This window comes from Leptidea sinapis, chromosome 17 (assembly GCF_905404315.1).
Source record: "Leptidea sinapis chromosome 17, ilLepSina1.1, whole genome shotgun sequence".
Classification (NCBI taxonomy): domain Eukaryota; kingdom Metazoa; phylum Arthropoda; class Insecta; order Lepidoptera; family Pieridae; genus Leptidea; species Leptidea sinapis.
The window spans coordinates 2713665-2736337 of NC_066281.1; the positions used below are offsets into that span (position 1 = coordinate 2713665).

General features: G+C 35.0%; 2 non-coding genes across 2 annotated transcripts; both read left to right on the forward strand.

The window, feature by feature from the left end:
- The first annotated feature begins 10365 nt into the window (after positions 1–10365).
- Trnas-aga (transfer RNA serine (anticodon AGA)) lies at positions 10366–10447 on the forward strand. The gene has a single exon. It is a non-coding gene; the product is annotated as a tRNA-Ser (tRNA).
- Positions 10448–22364: 11917 nt separating this feature from the next.
- Trnas-aga (transfer RNA serine (anticodon AGA)) lies at positions 22365–22446 on the forward strand. The gene has a single exon. It is a non-coding gene; the product is annotated as a tRNA-Ser (tRNA).
- Positions 22447–22673: the final 227 nt, after the last annotated feature.

The following is a 22673-nucleotide window of genomic DNA, read 5'->3' on the forward strand; positions in this document are numbered from 1 at the left end:
TGTGTGAGGAGAAAAAATTGAAGCCACCAATCTAACGTAACCGATGAAACTGGTGACTTCTACTTCTGTACAAAGGCTTTTTTGTACAGGCTACAGGCTGGATAAGTACCAAGGATGTATAAGTGTGGAAGCACTATTTGTCGTTTGAAGGGCGCTATAACTAGTGAAATTACCAGGGCTAATGACACTTAACATATCACGACTTAAAGACACGAGCGCAAAAATTGCAATGCCACTCAATAATTTGTTTTTTCTTTTTCATTTTGATTTGATTGTATTATGTATGTACAGGGTGAATCACATGCTATCAGGTAAACATTTTGCTTGCCTCGTAACTTCTTGTCATAAAAAAGTGTCGGGGTAAGTAATACAGAAGCAGAACCTAATATAAATATTTAAGTAACATTCGTTGGCAGAGGTCGGTTATTCCGCCCGACTGCACTGAATACATTGTTAGGGCGTCATGTATGTATGTATGAGAGCATTAACATACAAAATGCGTCAACTTGCACCCGGGGGATTGCAAATGTGTTGAATCTTAAAATCGCAGCGCGCTAAAATCGTTTGTGCTCTCACTGGATTATGTCATTTGGTGTTGGGAGTTTTAAGTTCTGGAGTTAGAGATTTAACAAACCAAGTAAGAGCAGAAGCACAATTTAATTATTTATTTAACCGACCTCAAAAAGGAGGAGGTTCTCAATTCGATCGGTATTTTTTTTGTATGTACACCGATTACGCTGAGATTTATGATCCGATTTCGAATCGGTGCCAAGCCAAATGTAATAGCAGGTACCTACACTCGCCACGCGTGACATTGAGTAGGATAGCTTTGTCTATAACAAAACAACCCAAGCGGGCAGGCACTGAATAAAACCCTATCAATTGGTAGTATTTTATTAATAATTTAAGTGTCAGGTTTACACAAGAGCTGTATTAAATTAAATCTTTATTAAGTTATTTTATACATTTCAGTTTTTGAAGTCAAACGTAGTTTTTTATATGTAAAAACCAAGTTATGAAGTATAATTGGAAGTGACAAGTACCATAATAGAAGTAATAGTCTCCTTGAAATTTGTGCCTAACTACGTCATGGTCGAGCGCAAGGATTGGTACATAAAAAAATATTGACGACGCGAACCAGTCTCATTAGCATACGACGTGGCACTCAATAGTCTTGTCTCCCCAAGATTGCTTAGCAGCCGTGTGAAGGTGTGCGTGAGTCCATTCCCGCGATCTAGTATATAAATTGCGATAAGTACTTTTCTATTACTGTAATGTACAAGTACTCCAACAGCTCCTTTACATATTGGGTGATAAATATTATGTGTTTTTTTTTATTTTGGGAAGAATCTCTATAAAATATAAATGATTTGAGTTTTCTTTAGTGTTAATTCCGCCAATATTTGTCTTTAAACAATTCGACACGTGTTTCGCCTCTACACGAGGCATCCTCAGGACGTGTTGTCTTGCCAAAATCTGGCACGAGACCGCTCTTTTATACCCTCGTCCCAAATACTAATTTTAAAATTTTAATTTTATTTAATAAAACACAAATTTAACATGTTTACATTTTTGAATGAACAAGCAAATTTAGTCCCATCACCTTTGTTACGTATCTCTTTCGGGGGTAATACGTCACAACAGCTGACCAATCACAGCGCGTCATTTCATGGGACGACGGTATAAAAGAATTTGTGGGTTAGTAGCGCTGTGAATTCTGAATTACAACTTACTGTATTACTTTTTTTATTTATTACTGCAAGAGTCCCTATTTCTTTAATTTATTTTGCGGAGTGAGACTTCCGTACTTGTATTATTCTTATACTTATATATTCTTTGGTAATATTACACAAATTTAATTAAAAAAAAATATGAACGATGCGGGACTCGAACCCGCGGCCTCTCGCGTTCCGTGCGAGCGCTCTTCTACTTCATCGTAAAGTTCATAAATCTTGATACGTATTTGTTCAACTCTCAGGTTGTTGCTTCATCTACAGGATCTACTTTACAGTTGCTCAACCCCAATATTACAAGGAAATTGACTTGAGATATCGATTTTTCTATTCTAAACGATTAGATTGTGGTGAGGGTTATCACTTTAAGAAAATAATAAATTGAATAGTAATACTATCTCTATTCCGCTCACTCTTCCAAAGTGATAAGGTATAAAATGTACTCGTTAAGTTCACATAGTTACCGCATGATGGCAATGTTTGCAGATTTTTCGTCCGATAGAGAGTGTTCACGCAAGCCAACTAATTATCTGCTAAAATATTTAACCAGCTCGAAATCTAATAATCTTTTAAATGAAATTTATAACCATATTTCAGGCGAGCTAGTTCATTTAAGAGAGAGATATGAGGAACTTAGAAAGGGAATGTTGACTTATTCGATGAGCTTTGCTTTTTAGTCCAGCCCGACATTACACATTCATTTAAACATAGTTGCTTTCAGATTGTTAGGCTTAAATAACAATATGACAATTATGTATTTGTCGTGTTTATCGCAAGTCTTAATACCATATTATAAGTAGAAGTAATAAATTGTAATTTTGATGATATCGTATGAAATGTAAAAAAAATGTATAACTTAAGAATAACGAATTGATATCTCGAATCGAAGAAAGAAAAAGAAGGGAAGACACGGGACAGAGTAAGGAATAGCGTAATGAGAGATAGAACAAAATTACTGATATACTATCAAACACAGACCACAAATGAAGGGACCATGAACTCAAACACACAGTTGGTTCGATAAATATATCGTTGTCTTGTACCCATAGTACAGACTATGCCTTGTTTGGGGCAAGGTAATTTGTGTCAAAGTGTGTCAAAATTATATTATAGTATTATTAAAAAAAACTTTTCACATTCATAAGTGTTATTTCCTTGAAAAACACGAATAAAGTAATTTTGATTTGAATTGGTTTGTCGCTTTTAATTGTTCATAAATACAACTTTTCTGCAGAATATAAAATATCAGCACAAACATGTTCAAGTAATAAATATATTATATTTTTTCATGAAAATTAGGGACGAGACGAGCAGGACGCTTAGCTGATGGTAATTGATAGGCCCCACCCAGAATAATGCAGTGCCACTCAGGATTCTTGAAAAACAATAACTCTGAGTGGCACTACAATTGCGCTCGTCACCTTGAGACATTAGATGTTAAGTCTCATTTGCCCAGTAATTTCACTAGCTTCGGTGCCCGTCAGACTGAAACAAAGTAATGTTTACACATTTCTGCTTCACGACAGAAATAGGCGCCGTTGTGGTACCCATAATCTAACCGGCTTCCTTTTATTTTATAATATATCTTGTTAATACCACGCTATTCAACCAACGAATCAGTCCCATACATCTGTTCCGGCGTTATTGCAAAAGAATCCTTAAAAATTACCTCGAAAGTAAGAATAATAGACGCAACTACAAACAAAATGAAGCAACTTAATGAATAAAGGTTTCTAAAGAGCCAGATGCAAAATAAATCTTGTCTCTCCGTTCCTGTTTCGGATGGACTCATATTTTTCCTTAAACACCGTCTCCTTTCGTGAGAACGTTAATTTTCCACTTTAATAGGCATTTCGCTGCAACGCGCTACCATTAGCCTTAATATTTAATTTGCGCATTATTTATATTAAATTGTCAATAGCAATGATACTTGACAATTATCTGGATGGTAGATACGGAATAGCGTTGCTCCTACAGGTACAACATTCTCAAATCTCTCCCTCAAAACATAAGCTGCGGGCCTACTATGAACTTGTATTGCGATTCAATTGACGATCTAAAATGAACTGCTTTTTTTCCCACACTGCGGATCACAGACAAATTACTTTCATTCATTCTTCTATAAGCGATTCAAACGCCATTCAGTTATAGGCACTTCATGGTACAAATTTAGCGATTCAGTTCAGCTACCTAAACTCAACTGCATCGGAATTGAATCGCTATTTAAAAGTTGATGGTAGGCCTTCTGTGCTATTAATAAACGCGAAGTAAAGTTATTCAAAATTTAAAACTTTTTCTGTGTTATTACAAAAAAGTTAAACATGTGTTGAACACTTCTATTAAAAAAGTTCTATTACAAATCTATGTCTTTCTGTTGTTTAACGTTCAACAATCTTTAGACATTGCTTATATTTAAATACGAGTCGAAGCTTGTCTAAGGTTTGTCTAACGGTTAGATGGAAGATTTAGATTATATTATGACAGATTAGGACAGCTGTCAAAAATTGCGTTCCTATCATATCTTGTACCTATACTTCAGTTTATGTTGTGCTTAATGACGTTCTAGTTAAATACTTGTATTTAAACACTTTTTTTTATGAAAATAAAGGACGAGACGAGCAGGACGTTCAGTTGTTGGAAATTGATAGGCCCTGCCCATTACAATAAAATGCTGCTCAGGATTATTGAAAACCCCAAAAATTCTGAGCGGCACTACAACTGCGCTCGTCACTTTGAGACATAAGTTGTCAAGTCCCATTTGCCCAATAATTTCACTAGCTACGGCGCCCTTCAGACCGAAACACAGTAATGGTAACACATTACTGCTTCACGGCAGAAATAGGCGCCGTTGTGGTACCCTTAATCTAGCCGGCATCCGGTGCAAAGGAGCCTCCCACTGGTTCATCTAGCCGGCATACTGTGTAAATATATTACACAAAATAATATACAGTATATATTTAATTATACAAAATTACATTATAAATTACACGAATTCCACTTAGGCGGTTAGTAGCTCAGTCCTACCTATCGTGTTAATCTATGAACCTACTGTATATACACACGGCCGTTCCCAATATACTATCTACAGATAAAGATTAATTACTACCTTCTACTGATAGTAATTAACTGTCAATAATCTGAAGCTGTTCCAATATACCCGATAAGTCATTCTTATCGCCTTATATTGGGACGCGTGATTTGAAATTTCCATACAAACTTCTATCGCGGATACGTCGTCCCATTGACAGACAGCGTGTACGGATAAGGTGAGTTACCGTCGATAGGTTTATTGGGACAGAAAAGTCAACGATAGTTACGAATTTTATCTCAAGTAAGAGATAGACTGAATAATGGGAACGGCCGTATAACACTTCGAAAGATTTCCTCTACGAGTAGTAACTATAGTATACTCAAACCACAGAGTAGAGTGGTAGGGGTGGATACTTACGTATTAAGATATTTACACAGAATTGAGAATCTCACATTCTGCTTTCCCTTATTGATATTAATTTAGTTGCACTTTGTAAGGTCAAATAGGCTATGCAAATACACAAAAATTTACTGAAAAATAGTAAAGAAATCGGATAATTAGTAATTTATTGTGTTGTTCTATATATTAATACGTGTTGATATTTAACGACGCTTGCGTGAAACCATTCATTCTGTAGGACGGCCTTATCCTTAAAGACCGGCAACGCTCCCGTGATTCCTCTGGTGTTGCAAGAGAATGTGGGCGGCGGTGATCACTTAACACCAGGTGTTTACGTTCGTTTGTCCTCATTTCCATAAAAAATAATTGAAACACAACAGAAGGGCAAAGGTAGGATTAGGTAGAGGATGATGAGCTTTCATTCCACAGCTAAGTTGTATGTGGAAGAAAGTTCCTGGTAAAGTGCACTGTAGACGAACCATCCATATGGTGGTGAGGATATCCTGTGGCATGTCGTGCGAAGGTGGAATTCGGCAGCAAACACCTCTTCGAAACACTCTTCGTGATAAAAACACAAAATTAAACCTTCGTTCAACTTTTATTCTTCAAAAGAGTTAAGTTTGAGATAATTACACAAAGGCTGGCAACGCATCTATTGACGTCTGATATGGTGCATGTTCTTTGGCGATTTTTATTCACTTCTATTGTCGATGAAAAAAAACTATTTCTTATAAAAATGACACGAGTATCACACATTGAAATAAAATACCTTTCAAATTGGATTTAAAGTTGGATGTGTGGTTAAAGTTTTTAAATTAAAATTATGGGTCAAATAAAACATGTTATTTTTAACTATTATAAAATCAATTACAATTACTATTCAGTCGGTTCCTACTGCGAGTTCTTACTATAGGTATGGCTATTAGTACCAAACATCTCGGGCTAATTTGTAAAATGTTATGTTTTTGACAAAACAATTGTATGGTTATGTACTCCGGTTAACGAAATTTAACGGCTTTGCTATCGTTTCATCCCTAACACCGAATTAATAATTCGACAATTACGTTAACTGTTATTTAACACACTTTGATAATTAGCAGTTAAGGACTTTATCGAAAAACCATTTCATTATCCCACATTGTAATCGTTGCTATCGCTTCCAGCGATACGTGATAGACCTTGCCCTCAGCTAACATCAAGCACGCCGAACTAATGTCTTTAGGAAGTTCTATATCATCAAAGAACACCCTATCTCCTATTCATGTACACTTGTATTATGAGCGTGTCAGTCGGTTCGCGTGCGATGCTAATATCGCAAGATCTACCACCATTACACCAGCACGCCTTCCGTACCATTAACTATTACTTCTACACATAAAACAGTAACCATTGCTTCTTTAACGCTTTGTAATTTTCTACGTACACTTAAATAGCAGCAATGTACTGCAATTTTTATAATAAACCGTAACTGATTTTGTAATACGCAATTTTACATGGTGTAAGTTTCCGAGTTACAAACAATACAAATTATATCACCTTATCTATTGTTGCTGATACATTGCTGTTTACTTTAATATTGTTTGAAAGAAACAAGACAGAATTTATTGTTACTGTAGTACATCTCTATCACTTTAGTACGATACTTACACAAATTAATTTAAAAATAACGATATTTGGTACTCGATGATATTATTTAGTTCAGATTTTAAGCTCTTTTAATACTAAATCTTTTTAAGGCTATTTATAAGAATTAAATTCTGTCATTTACCACAAGATTCCATAGGAGACGAAAAAAGTCTTTGCTCGATATACGTTGGTTGGTACTGATATTTCGATCAAATTTCATGAATCGTGTTCACGACGGAACTGCGGAACTCTTGACAGATTGACACTTGACACTAATAGTACATCAATCTGTCCACGTGGGGCCTTATTCGTTTCGGTCTTTGATTCCCTAATTCACGACACCCACTACTAGCGACGTCCATACTTTCAGGTCTTTTTGTTGCATTTGTACTGCAGAGTTGGGAGTGTCCATCATAATAATTACAATGTTAAAGTTCCGCGATGATAGAAGTTTAAAAACATATCTCTTCTAGTATCTATATTTATTCAGAAATGGTTCTCAGCAGGATAAATATCCAACGCAAAACCCTCAACAAAAATAGCAATACATTCGGGAAGCGCATTGTACGTAGAAGTGTGGAAAGCGTAGTTTCCGTAACAAAAGGCAGTGTTGAGCGTTACCAACTCACCAGCGAATATATCAAGTGTTATCTGTCTTGATTCTACACCGTTCCTAATAGAAATGTTCTTTAGCACGATGCGCGTTTGTTTAATATCCATTTTAATTGGTTTAAAGGTGTTGCTATACACAAGTACAATCGTTTGCTAGCCTTTTTAATGTCGATTACTTCAGGTAAGCCTTTGCTTTCATAAGTCATGTTTTCAAATTTTATTTGTGTATTAATCCCAGAATTCATATTATCACTTTAATAACATAACAAATTGTTTAGATTTTCAAGAGCGACATCTCAAGTCAATTTCCTAATATGCAAATACTGGGGTTGAGTAGCTTATCAACTGTAAAGTAGATCCTGTAGATAAAACCACAACCTGAGAGTTGAACAAAGCATACAAGATGTTATGACGACACTTCACTTGAACGGTTCGCTCAGTTGGGAGAGCATGTTCATAATATTTTGTTTTCAAATTTTATTTCTGTATTAATCCCAGAAGTGATAGTTCACTTTAAAATAATAACAAATTGTTAAGACTTTGCTTACACAATAATTATCGATTGATTTTAGAAATTCAAACACATATTACCTTAAGCTGGGATACTATCAGTATGGAATCGTTTAACTTTAAAAATGATAATGAGCAAGAATTCATTCGAGGGATTTCATAAAATAATGAAAATGCTATCCACCAGAAAGTATAGCAAACCATTAATCATATTAAGCTTAAGATAGTGAATACTAATGATAAAAGTGACAATAATGAAATATATCATGCATAATTATAATCTAGTCATGTTTTAAAGATAAGATTTGAAGAAATTACTTATTGAACTTGAAAAACTACTAGCCATTCGAAAATATATTCCTAAGGCCTGAAAATTTTCTTTGAATATGAAGCAATATTACAATAAGTAGATTCAGTTTCTCAATGCTGATTTCCATTAGCATTGGCATTTCACAATGCAAACAAACAAACACCTTTCTATTTGTAAGCAAGTTCGATTTTTAAATAAACGTTAATTACGTTACCTCCTGGTTGCTATGTTTCGGAGTAAGTGATCATTCCATTTTTAAATTACACGACAAATCCATTTTCATATATCTTTTGCCGGCCAGAAATTTGGATTTATCTCGAAGAAGATTGTCAAATAATGCTCAAATTTCCAATAATTTTTGTGAAAAAATTACGTGTATGTGATACTTGAATACTTTTCAACATATCACTTTATTGTGTCTTAAATTGTAAGCCGTTTAATGAGATAAACAATATTTCATCTTAGCATAATATATCATTCCTCATTTATTTCCTTTCTTGTACCCTTCCACCCTCTTTCATTTACGACTGCATTCCATTTTACTCCTGCCACGTGTCCGATGTCATCATCCCTTCTTTTTTTAAGGTCTACCTCCATTCCATTTACCTTCTCGTTTTTGTTTAGTATAAATAAAAAATTCTTTCAAACATTGGTAGCACATACAAACAAAGCATTTAGACAAGTAATTAGTCATGGAGGTTGTATTAAGATTTTGAAATACAGGCATTTAATACAGACATTAAAATTAACACCGCATACACGCAAGTGAATTGAAGGTAATAAATCTTTTTGGGAATTAATCAGAGACGCGGAGATATTATTGTTTAGCCACGGACTCGAGAGAATTTAATTATACATTTCTGTAAAGAAACAAGTTTGTGACGTAATTGAATCAGGTGCTACGGGGTTCACAGAGGGTTGCTGGCATTGTTTCATCAGTGACAAATCGTTGTTTACAACTTCATTTATTGATTGTTTACACCTAATTTGGAGAATTTGAATTTATACTATAATTTTATTAAGTTTATTGGAGTAGTATAAGGTTCTACATATGTTTGGGATTGTCCGAGAGCACAAGTTATCTCTGGAATTGTTTTAAATTGTTGATGTGTTGAGCGAAAGAGTAGTTGTGGTTGGTGTAGAGGATGGTCGACCAAAGAGTACCTATGGAACATAATCAGATTGGAAATATTCTTTAAAGAAGCCAGGTCAGGATTACTAAGAAAAAATAATGCTTACATAAATAGGATTCATACGAGTTCAATAAACCAGGAAAGTATGTCCTAACGGTAGAAAATGTTAATAATATTTTCTAATCCTCAGGGAGACAGGGGCATGAATATAATATATATAATTATTATATAAATTATATCTTAAGCGTTAGGATAAAGATCCTAAACTCTTAACCACAAGATATTTCTGAATCCAGTGTACCTCTTGACATAGACCTCCTCTAGCAGATTCAATTTAACTCTATTTTATTTTAATATATTTACTTAAACATACATAAATACATATAAACATCCATGACTCAGAAAAACAGGTATATTCTTCATATTAAAAATGTTTGTACCTACCGGAATACGGACCCGGGACCTCTAGCGCAGTAGGTAGTAGTATTCTTTTCACATTTGTGAAAGACAAATAGCAAAATTCAGTGGCATACAAATGATGCAACAATAATACTCAAACGTCAAATACTCAGCACCTTACAAGAGGAAGTCAAAAAATAAATAAATAGGTACATGAATTATACATAAAAATAAGAGTTATTCAGTACAGTAGACGCATCAACACACACACCACAGGTAAATAATCATTTAAACAGGCATTTTGCGAGCATTTTATTAGCGATTATAAAAAAACTATAATGATTTTAATTTTAAGAACATGAAGCGTAGTTACTGGTAACAGATCCTCGACCATATCTTAGGGCAGGGTACGAACCGTCCCATGTCCCCGCCACAAACAGTGACATTTAACCGCGCATGACGTGGCCTGTACCGAGAACTCAACCAAATAACAAAAAACTCACAAATTTTAACATTTTAAATCGACGTCAATGACTTCGTGATGTCATATCAATAGTGAAAGTTCTTTGAAACAGCTTAATCATATCAGATTTTTTTAGTAACATGTATGAAGCAGTCGTGGCCGAGCGGTTAAGGCGTCTGACTAGAAATCAGATTCCCTCTGGGAGCGTAGGTTCGAATCCTACCGACTGCGAACACTTTTTATCACACTTTTAAATTAACAATATTTTTTTTTAGTACGTGAATTATTTGTTAATTAAAATTTTTAATATTGTTATCTTATCTTTTATAATTAATAGCTTGATCCATGTTTATTTCTTTCGGAATAGGAGTTCAAGTAGTGTCTCTATAGGTCAATTGATGGTAAGTGGTCATGGCTTACCATAGTCTTCTGTTAAACGTAGAGATAGAAGGAGTGTCTTTTACCAGTCTTTAATGCTGGTATCATAGTGATCATATTTTTTTTTTATTGAAAAGGAGGACAAACGAGGCTACGGATCACCTGGTGTTAAGTGATCACCGCCGCCCACATTCTCTTGCAACTTGCCAGAGGAATCACAGGAGCGTTGCCGGCATTTATAGAAGATGTTCGCGCTTTTTTTGAAGCTATATAATAACCCATAATATGTGATAGCGACCTGGAAGCACCATTAAGATTTCCTGAGAGATTTACATGGCTGGTATATACAGCAACTCTTGTACTAAAACAGTACAATAAAATGTAAATTTGGGTATTCATTTGCGTATTCTAGTTTCAAGGTCCGAGCAAAATCTGTCCACAGCGACCTGTATGTTGCACCTAGTGAGCAGATTGTGATCCAAGCCCTCCTGAAACCCATAATATTATGAAATATTTCAAAAGTTTGCCCTGTGCTTCCCTAAGGCATAAAAAGAAGGATGACGGTTAAATTACTGGGCAAATGAGACTTAACATCTTATGTCTCAAGGTGCCGAGCGAAACTGTAGCGCCGCTCAGAATTTTTGTGGTTTTCAAGAATCCTGAGCGGCACTGTATTGTAATGGACAGGGGGTATCAATTACCATCAGGTAAACGTTGTGCTCGTCTCGTGCTTTATTTTCATAAAAAAAGTTAGTAACCAGCGTAGATTGCAGAGCGTGTAGATTCTGCAATAGTGCAGTTGAAACACTGTTACATATACTCTCTGAATATGTTTAAGTGCCAACTAACTGCAAAAGATTAATAAGATTCATGAAAATAATTAATCTTAGCAGTGAGCTATAGTTAACAGTGGCTATCACAATAGATCTATTCTACTCTTAAAATGGAAATGGGCAGGACATATACAAAGAATAGAAGACGAAAGATGGTCCAAAATAGGAATGAACTGGTACCTTCTGAATAGGCATAGAAATCAAGGCAAACCTAATAAGAGATGGAGTAATGACATAGTAGAAGTAGCAGGAAAGATGTGGATAAGAATTGCAAGAGACAAGACAAGAGAGAGGAACGAGTGGAAATTAATGGAGGAGGCTTTAAGCGCTAAAGGCGGTCCTTATGTCGAATAATATATACAAAATACTTTTATTTAAAATAGAGAAATATTAACACATACTAATAAATACAATTTTTAAGTAAATACCTAAATATTATGTCTTATTACAACATTCTTGTTTATAATAAGTAATTAAGCGCAGTTAATGAATTTGAACCAAGTTTCGTTCTAAAGTAATTTTCGTATGTCATATTTAAAAAAATCACTAAATAACATAAATGAGTTTAGTAAATAAGTAATTGTTAATAATTTCACTACTTTGATTTTTTTTAAAGTTTACAATGTCCTTTAATGATTTTAATAGAACCAATAGTGCCAAAATTGTAATAATCAACTTTATGCATACGTAATGCCATGCAAATTAGAACAGCTACAAATACATGAGTTTTTGCATTTTATAGAGTTCGTCAAGACGATGTTCGCGTTATTAACTGTACTTAATGATGTTTTGCCATAAGTGATACCGAAAATATATAGATGTAAGGAAATAAATCTCTAAATAAATAAATAAATCACCATAGACCACATTGGTCGCAGTGAAACAGGGCTGCACTGAACTCTACTACAGCCGCTTTACCAATCATAACAATAACATTCCTGAAAATTTTTTGAAGTAGGCGTTACTTTGCGGAAATCCATAATTATACAAAAGTTTTAAGTTTTCTTTCTCGTGCCAGAGTTTGGCGAGTCAACATCAACAGGATGCCTCGTGTAGAGGCGAAACACGTGTCGATGTCTAAAGAGAAATATTTGAATGAATTAGCACCAAAAAAAAACTCAAAACATTTAGATAATAATATTCTTTATAGTAGATATAGACAAAAACTGCCTGAGATCAAGTAATTGAAAATAATACAGTCGTTAAACAAGAAAGCACATTCGTATTTATAATTTTATATTTGGAAACCGGTATAACCGCAGTAGTTTCACTGAACAAAAGTACAAATTACTTATTGCTGAGTTCCACGCGTATAGACAAAGAGTCATAACAATTTTTATATTCAAAAACTAATAATTGTGCAACTTTTGTTTTTTCTTATTTTATTTAATACAAGAGGTGTATGGTAATCTTAGGAAGGTACTTTATTATTCTTGCCCTGAGGCTAGAATAAAATAAAATGAAACACAGTGAAGGAAAATTATAAAGTGATATAAAAAGAGTGTGTGTGTTAGTAACCAGACGAGTGAACGAGAAAAAAATTTTTATCTGTCTTTTGTTCGGCGTCGTTCGTTGTTCAGTTATTTAATTTTATTTATTTGTTATTGAAGAATTTGCAGCTGAAAACTTTACAACAGGATAATGTAACAAAAAGCCATTTATGGTCAAATCTTCGTAAAATTACTTCCTAATGAAGTTATGTATGTTATCTGAAACAAAATTCAAATAAAATAAAAAAAATAAAAACAGCCGTGAGTTCACGTCCGGGACTTGAAATATTTTTATATTTTAATTATAATTTAAATGGTTCGTTTGTCACTTAGTTTCATAAAAAATAATTTACTTGTGATAGAATATTAAAAGAGATAATTTAATTGTACAGCAGCTCTCAGTGTAAGACAACGTTAACGCTCGGCTGACACGGGAAATCCGAGGATAGCTAACAAACTTTGTTTTCTTCCAAACTTTCCAACCGACACTCATTCGCAGCTCCACCGCACTATATTAGCGGTTATTAGTTCCTTATCCTATTTATTAACGGCGAATTTAGTTTCCATATTTTCTCTTACACGATTCTGTTGTTGGATTTGTTTGTTCGTTTTTTCTTACGCATCCACAACTTACCTACACACCAACAACATTATTTAAATCGCTTAAGAACCAAGTTTTAACTTTTTTTTATTAAAAGATAAAAGTTTATAACTATATAAAATTCATAATGTAAACAATTTGTTATGTTTTTAAAGTAATAACCCTCAGTTCTATTGATACACAAATAATAAATCTCAGATTTCAATCTTAAAGTTTAGATTTACAAGAGCGACATCTCAAGTCATTTTCCTAATATGCAAATAACGGGGTTGGGCAGGTTATCAACTGTAAAGTGGATCCTGTAGATGCAGCCACAACCTGGTCGTGGGTTCGAGTCCCGCATCGTTCATAAAATTTTGTTTTCAAATTTTATTTGTGTAAAATTCATAATTTCATTACATTTTTGTAATTACTTAATACTTTAAGGACAATATTAAACTTTCATATTTTAATTTACAACGTTATTATCCTAGAGTCCAAGTAATTCATACGACATACATAAGAGATAGCTTTGCCCCAATTCTTTTTAGTGGAACAAAGGTAGACAAAGGCTTTTATAACGCTCGTGAATCTAGAAGCCTCCTTAAGGGGTTAATTAGAGGCAGAGCATTGCTGAAATCCACAAAGTAAGGAATTTGATTGTACTACCTACATAGGAGCCTTCGCGAGAGTGAGAAATGATATTTCACACTTAACTAATGATTGTCGACTCCGCAAGTCTATCGGGATTGTTTTTGTTTAGGAATTGTTCAACCAGGTTTGATTAGTAACTTAAGTTGCTTAATTATTAGGTACAGTTCAGACTTAAATTTACCAAGATATGACCTTCAGAATTTCTAATAATATAAATAATAATATTTACACACTCTTACATAAAATTATCTTGCCCCAAATTAGGCATAGCATGTACTATGTGTGCAAGACAACCATATATTTATTACGATATACTTATTTAAACATACATAAATACATATAAACATCCATGACCCGGAAAAAAACATCCATATTCATCATAAAAGTGTTTGCACCTAATGGGATTCGAACCTGGGAGCTATAGCTAAGTGGGTAAAGTCACTAACCACTGTTTACTTGGTTTTATTGGTTGTCAAATGTTTCAGAATAATATTTGCAACTAGCTGACCCGACAGACGTTCTGTATATAATAAATAAAATAATGTTTTTATATGAATTTGTCAATAATATATCATTACATCAAAAATTACTTCGTAAAATATGCACCCTGCTGTCGTAATGAAATTGTTTCACAGGAGAACTCTCAAACCGTGTCAATAAATTCTCTCATTGAAATTATATATGGACACATCAAAGGAAAAACAAATTTGTTGTTTTTATTTAATTTAGCAGCATTTTCCTATTTGTTCACATTTTAAACCTTCTCTGGACTTCCACAAATAATTCAAGACCAAAATTAGCCAAATCGATCCAGCCGTTCTCGAGTTATAGCGAGACTAACGAACAGCAATTCTTTTTGATCTTTATATATATAATTCTTGTGTGCGTGTGTATGTCACTGAACTCCTCCTAGATGGCTGGACCGATTTTATTGAAACTTTCTGTGTGTCTTCAGGTGGATTCGAGAATGGTTTAGATTCACAATTGAACTACCTCCTGAACGGCTGCACCGATTTTGATGAGATTTTTGTGTGTTCCAGTGAATTTGAGATTGATGTGTGTCTTCGGGTGGATTCAAGAATGGTTTACATTCACAATTGAACTACCTCCAAAACGGCTAGACCGATTTTGATGATATTTTTGTGTGTTCCAGTGTATTTGAGATTGGTGTGTGTCTTCAGGTGGATTCGAGAATGGTTTAGATTCCCAATTAAACTACCTCCTAAACGGCTGGACCAATTTTGATGACTTTTTGTTTGTTTCAGTGAATTTGAGATTGGTTTAGATTCTCAATTACGTCCATATAATATAATTCTCCTGCTCATGTGTATGTTCAAATTTTTCAAATTTAAGACGTGTGTACAGGACAACGTCTGTTGGGGCCACTAGTATATATATATAGATATAGATTTCATTTTAAGGTTTTTTAAAGTATAGGATACGTGAAAAAGAAGGGAAATAAGCGAAAAGGTGTCTGTGTAGCATTTTTTTTTCTGTTGAATATTAGTGTTTAATTATTCTATGTTCTTTGAAAGACTGTGGAAGACTTACTGAAGCATCAATATTCCACCAGTAAATTTCCCTTTATCTTATGTCCAACATGTTTTTAAAGATTCAGATTAAAGAATTAAAAGATAAAATTTACCAGTGGGAGGCTCCTTTGCACAGGATGCCGGCTAGATTATGGGGACCACAACGGCGCCTATTTCTGCCGTGAAGCAGTAATGTGTAACCATTACTGTGTTTCGGTCTGAAGGGCGCCACAGCTAGAAGAAAAGCAGAAATTACTGGGCAAATGACAACAAACATCTTGTCTCAAGGTGACGAGCGCAGTTGTAGTGCCGCTCAGAATTTTTAGTGGTTTCAAGAATCCTGAGCGGCACTGCATTGTAATGGGCAGGGCGTATCAATTACCATCAGCTGAACGTCCTGCTCGTCTTGTCCCTTATTTTCATAAAAAAAAATTAAACATTCTTAAAATATTCATCGCATGAAATAATGACTAGATACTGTGATTGGCATTAATTCCTCAATTTACAGACTCTGGAAGACAGACGTACTACATTATCTCGGGACCTCGCTGGAACGTCAAGTCCCCTCCCGTTCCCCTTTCACCCCCTCACGCTAGTCCTGTTGCGTCAGTACGGTTTACATTTTTATTATTGTTGCATGTTATATTTTCGTACTATCGCTGCTTTGTTTTTAAAAATTTCAGTGTTACGTTTTAACTTTTGTTCTTAGATAATTTAAACGTCTAGATAAAGTCTCTATAATACTATAAAAACAGGCCAGGAATATTAGTTTGCGTGTGTGACAAGCTGCGTCTTACACTCGCGATTTTTTTGACATTTTGCGTTAGTCTGCGTCAATTACTCAAAACAGAGTTTAGTTCTAAACTCAATTTTTTTCGATGTTTTCACTGCTGTCATAGTCTATCTAGATATATAAATGATGTAAGCTTTTGTTGTTAATAGTTCTGTCAGAAGAATAAATACTTGTTTTTTGTACTGAACCCAGATTCCTTAATTAATTCTTCATAATTATAATAATAATAAGCATCACTACGCCTTTATATCAATCTAATATAAGAAGAAGAAGAAGAAGCTGGGCGTCATCAATAGAGCACGGCAATACTTCAAGCCAGCCCACATACTAGCGCTCTACAAAGCGCAGGTCCTGCCACACATGGAGTATTGCTGTCATCTCTGGTATGGCGCACCCCAGTATCTGCTCGATCCATTTGACCGCGTGCAACGTAGAGCAGCTCGAATTGTCCGGGACTCAGTGCTCTGTGAACGGCTGGATCTCTTGGCCTTGCGTAGGGACGTCGCTTCATTGTGTGTCTTCTACCGCATTTATCACGGGGAGTGTTCCGAAGAGCTGTTTAACCTGATTCCTGCCGCCGAATTTCACCTTCGCACGACACGCCACAAGTTAGGATATCTAACCCACCATCTGGATGTGTAGCGGTCCTCCACAGTGCGGTTTTCAAGGAGCTTTCTCCCTCGTACTACAAAGCTGTGGAATGAGCTTCCTTGTGCGGTGTTTCCGGGACGATACGACATGGGTCCCTTCAAAAAAAGCGCGTACACCTTCCTTAAAGGCCGGCAACGCTCTTGTGATGCCTCTGGTGTTGCAAGAGAATGTGGGCGGCGGTGATCACTTAACACCAGGTGACCCGTACGCTCGTTTGTCCTCCTCTTCCATAAAAAAAAATCAATATACAAATAAAATACACAGATAATATAAGTCGTTGTTTATTTATTAATAATAAAATTCTAGTGATCCTTGTTTTGCACACCGTAACAAAGCGACGATGTGACGTCATCGACGTTAGATCCACATATAATGTAATCCGGTAGTAAATTACTAAATTGCGTATAAAAAAATCAATAATTTAATTACTAGCCAAAACTTACTGGAAATAAATTGTATTATCGACGTACTCCTTGAAGCCGTCTCGTTTTGTTTGGTTAGTACTTCCACAATACTTCTGAAAATTATAGTAATGATCATCATTTATTAAGCTAATATATGGTACTGAATATTTTGTGCCCTACCCTCTGCGGTAGGATACGCTAGCAGAGGCTATGTCATTCCGAAAGCTTATACATAATTGTACATTACTAGCTGACCCAGCAAAAGTTGTCATATAAAGTAAAAAGAAAAAGTAAAGAATTAAAAAAGAATAAAAAATAGATGACGACCGATTCTCAGACGTAACAAATATTAAATCGTACATAAAATCTACCAACTATAGGTAGCTTAAATTAAGTTTGTTTTACCTCCTGAGAAATAGATAGATAGAAAGATATGAAGATTCTCATTGGTTATTCATTTTAAACTATTATTTTAATTTGATTTCTGAACGACGGGGGACACATCAAATAAAAATCAAAATCGTTGTTTTTATTTAATTCCGAGCATTTTCATATAATTATTCACCTTTAAAACCTTCTCTCGACTTCCACAAATATTTCAAGACCAAAATTAGCCAAATCGGTCCAGCTCGAGTTTTAGCGAGACTAACGAACAGCAATTCATTTTTATATATAAAGATTAGCAAACACACTAATAAAAAGGTGTGTATGAGTGTGTTTTTAAGTCAATGTTAGAATATCAAACTGTATAATATGTTTTAATTTTAATAAAGTTTTATGTATCGTCGTATTTTAATACTACCTACTTTAAAGCCATGATTTTAAAGATTTTGTTAAACTGTATTTATTTATTTTACTTATATTTTTATTAAAATTTCTAAATGTTAACTGCACAATTAAGATTTTATGAATGATGTGGGACTCAAACCCACGACCTCTCGCGTTCCGTGCGAGTGCTCTTCCAACTGAGCCAACCGATTTCATCTACAGGATCTATTTTACAGTTAGTAGTTAGGAAATTGACTTGAGATGTCGCACAAGCAAATCTTAGCAATTGTTTAGATTTGCAAATCCTGTAGATGAAGCCACAACCTGAAAGTTGACCAAAGCATACAAGACTTTATGAAGAGCACTCGCACGGAACGCGAGAGGTCGTGGGTTCGAGTTCCGCATCGTTCAAAAAATTTGGTTTTCTAGTTTTTTTTTTAATTTTTTTTCAATATTAACTTTTCAATTGTGTTACACGCAATAATAATTATTCAATACAGAATAATAAATATCTAATTACATTGCTAAGTTCAAAATTATTCTACATATAATATTGTGAATTCTACTAATATAATATTAATATATTTCCAATATATCAAACCACATCAAAACCAATCCACAAATAACCTGTACAACAATAAAAGCCTTATGTTTTCAATACAATAGATCTTCCTTTACAGCATCTAAACATTTTTCAGAGAGGTACGTAGCTTTACCCGTGGAATTTTCATATCTTTCGTTTAATATCGCTGGAATTAAATGAACGCTTATTGAGAATCCAGATTGTATTTCCAATATACTTATTCCGGGAATAATCTCAAGAATAATCCATACAGAAACACACACTTCTGTATAGTATAGCTAATCTTCGTTTTGTGTTAAATATAAATGAAGGGTCAAAGTATAAAATTTATGAACGACTAAATTTATGCCTGTCCTACTGCCTACGAGTATCCGTATTTCTTTAAGGTACCGACAGATCTCTCTCAACCTCTTTCTCGTTTCATTCCAAAAAAAGTATGATTGTATATGAATGCATGGGGATTCTGCTAGCTGCCAATGCTATCTTGGCCAGAAAGGTTTAAGATCACACCATTAGAATACTCTCTGATAGCAAATCGCTATTACAATCCCTTCAAGGTAAGATAATCAATTCCAGACTATTACTTGGCTCAGCATTAAATAAGGTGGCTGGCAAAAACAACAACTTAACACTTCAGTGGATCAAAGGTCACAGTGGGGTCAGGGGCAACGAGGCGGCAGACCAACTAGCTAGAAGGGGTTCTGAGACCCAACCGGTTGGACCAGAGCCTTTCCTGCCTCTGCGACATAGTTGGTTCAGGAACCACTTAAATAAAAGATAAAAGCACTACATCAACAATACTGGGATAGCCTTGAGGAGTGCAGGCAAGCCAAAGCAGCTTTACCTTGCGCCTACTTGCGTTTTACCAGGGAAATCTTACAACTTAATCGGTGTCGACTAAGATTAATATTATGTGCGGCCACAGGTCACGGCAATTTTAACAGGAATCTTTTTAATATAGGTGTCACGGACAGCCCTCTATGCAGAGGTTGCATGGGGGCAGAGGAAACAGCCGCTCACGTCCTGCTGGAAAGCAGCGAGGTGGCAAATTACGGGGCGAAGCACCTGGGATCACCAGGCGCTCTTCGGGAAGTCTTCCGAGACGTTAAGAAGTTGGGTGACTTCTTGGAGGAGCTTGGCTGGTTGGAGTAGCCTCTACCACCCTCGCACGCAAAATAGGCGCATACGACTTCGAGTTGCGGAAAGCGCCCGTATGAAGAAGAAGAAGAAGATGATTGTATATCTTCTTAATTAATATATATCACGCCCATCCGAGGCATACCGCGCGCGATCTGAGTTTTCCGGAACGAAAAGGTTAAGATGATTAATTTGTATAACATTGACAAAATACTAGCTGAAACATGTAGCATTAGTTTAAACCTCACAAATAGCCTCAAACCTGTGAAATAACCCCTGGAGTTTTGTCAGAGTGCTCCAGCAAAATAAAATTTTTGCACGTAGCATTAGTTTAAACCTCACAAATAGCCTCAAACCTGTGAAATAACCCCTGGAGTTTTGTCAGAGTGCTCCAGCAAAATAAAATTTTTGCACAAGTGAAACCGCGGGGCACATCTAGTACCAGATACAATAGGAATCTATTTTAGAATGTATAAGTAAATATTACTTTTTAAATATGGCTTCACAAAGAAAACGTTTTTGGTGTTGTTACAACAAAAACTCTTTCACAAAATAAATAAAAAGGAATTGTGGAACAGAACAGAATTATATTTTATATTCTTTTAAAGTTTATATTTATATGCTTTCAGTATTTGAGTGTATGTTAGTGAATTATGCACATTTGTTTGCTTTTTATGATGATAATAAGGGACAAGACGAGCAGGACGTTCAGCTGATGGTAATTGATATGCCTTGCCCATAACAATGCAGTGCCACTCAGGATTCTTGAAAAACCCAAAAATTCTGAACGACACCACAATTGCGCTCGTTACCTTGAGGCATAAGATGTTAAGTCTCATTTAATTTCACTAGCTACGGCGCCCTTCAGACCGAAACACAATTGTAAAAAGTGAAGCAGTAATGTGTAAACACGGCAGAAATAGGCGCCGTTGTGCTACCCATAATCTAGCCGGTATCCTGTGCAAAGGAGTCTCCCACTGGTTAAAAGAATAAATTTTGCCCATTTGTATAAAAGAAGCACCTATGGAGATTTCAAAAGTCCTCGGAAATATAATAAGTATTTATACTGACCTTGTAATTAGTAAGTTGGTATTTTTTATATTAATATAAGTGATATAATTTCTTCTTCAATATAATGTGCAGAGATCGGCTTGTTACAGATTTGTTAATGAACAGATAAGCGCTGTCCCTGCCAATGTTGTTTTGCCATAATAAATTAAGTACCCCACCCGCTCATTGTATGAATTGTCATTGACTGAATTATTTGTATTGCGAATATATATATATAGATATTTCTAAGTAAAAACACAGTTCCAGATAAGTAATCACCATAAATGTCGTGGTCGCTGTCCGTGCTGCGAAACACGGTGCCCACTGAAAATCAGTGTCGAGCCTCAGACCCAGGGGTGGGACAGACGCCTTAAAGTGACGTTTTCAGAAGACTGTAGTGCCATCTGTTAGTTGACCCGAAAATGAAAGCTTTGTCAGCTGTCACTCGCTTTGAAATCTTTCAACTTTTCTTTATTTGTGTCACTGGCACTGCCCACTTGTCATAAAATGGCGGCTAGTTCTAGCGTTTGCGCATGTATGTAGCTCTCGTGTTCCATTTTGCATATTTGCACTACTAAATCTATTCTTTATGTTCTATGTTGTGACAAAATTAAATAACTAACTCTACACGCAATTTTAACATCGTAAAAAATTGCAATACCTATATTAAAAAGTAGAGTTAGTTATTTAATTGCGTCACAACATTAAAAACGAATTTTATAAATTGGTGTTTATAATAGTTAATCTCGGGGCCAATCTCCAGATGGCGCTAGTTTTCAAATAGACAGCTCATAATGCGTAGAGAGGGCTCTCTTTTCCCTATATATTATTATACTCTTTGCTCAGACCGCTCGAAGTATACTGAGTGGGTCTCCGATTGGCAACACTAAAGTGATTGCACTGCTCCTCAGTGTTACTGTCTTCATATTTCTTTTTAAAGTCCACTAGTTCTGTGTTAATTATTCCTTATTATTGTTACATATTATAATGTTGAAATTACTTATTCCTTCCTTTTTGTAATTTTATAAATTTTGACCTAATATGTCCTGCAGAGTAATGTTGCTAATAAGTTTTTTATTATTTTTATTATAAATAATATACTAAAACCTTCTCCGAAAAACGCTGCATGTTTGTATAGGTATTGTTTCGATCGGCTTGGTAGTTTTCCCAGTATAGCCGAAGGAAATAACCGCTCTCCAATTTTTAGTACCTCTAGATATTTGTAAATGATACGTCATACAAAAACGGGTATATTATATAGTGAAATATCTATAATATTCAGATAGAATATTGAAGCAGTCGTGGCCGAGCGGTTAAGGCGTCTGACTAGAAATCAGATTCCCTCTGGGAGCGTAGGTTCGAATCCTACCGACTGCGAAACTAAATTTTTACATCTTATCTATTTATATTGAAATTTGTTCGTCTATTGTTAATTTTTTTTTTGCTTAATGCAAATAAATATTAACAACAATATTCATAACAAAAACTTTTTTTGCTGTTATATTGTTTCGGCTTAGATTTTGACGTTACTTTCCAATAGTCCATAAGATCTCGGCGTCAGTACGTTATATGTAAGTATCCATCCCTACTCTATGCTTACATAT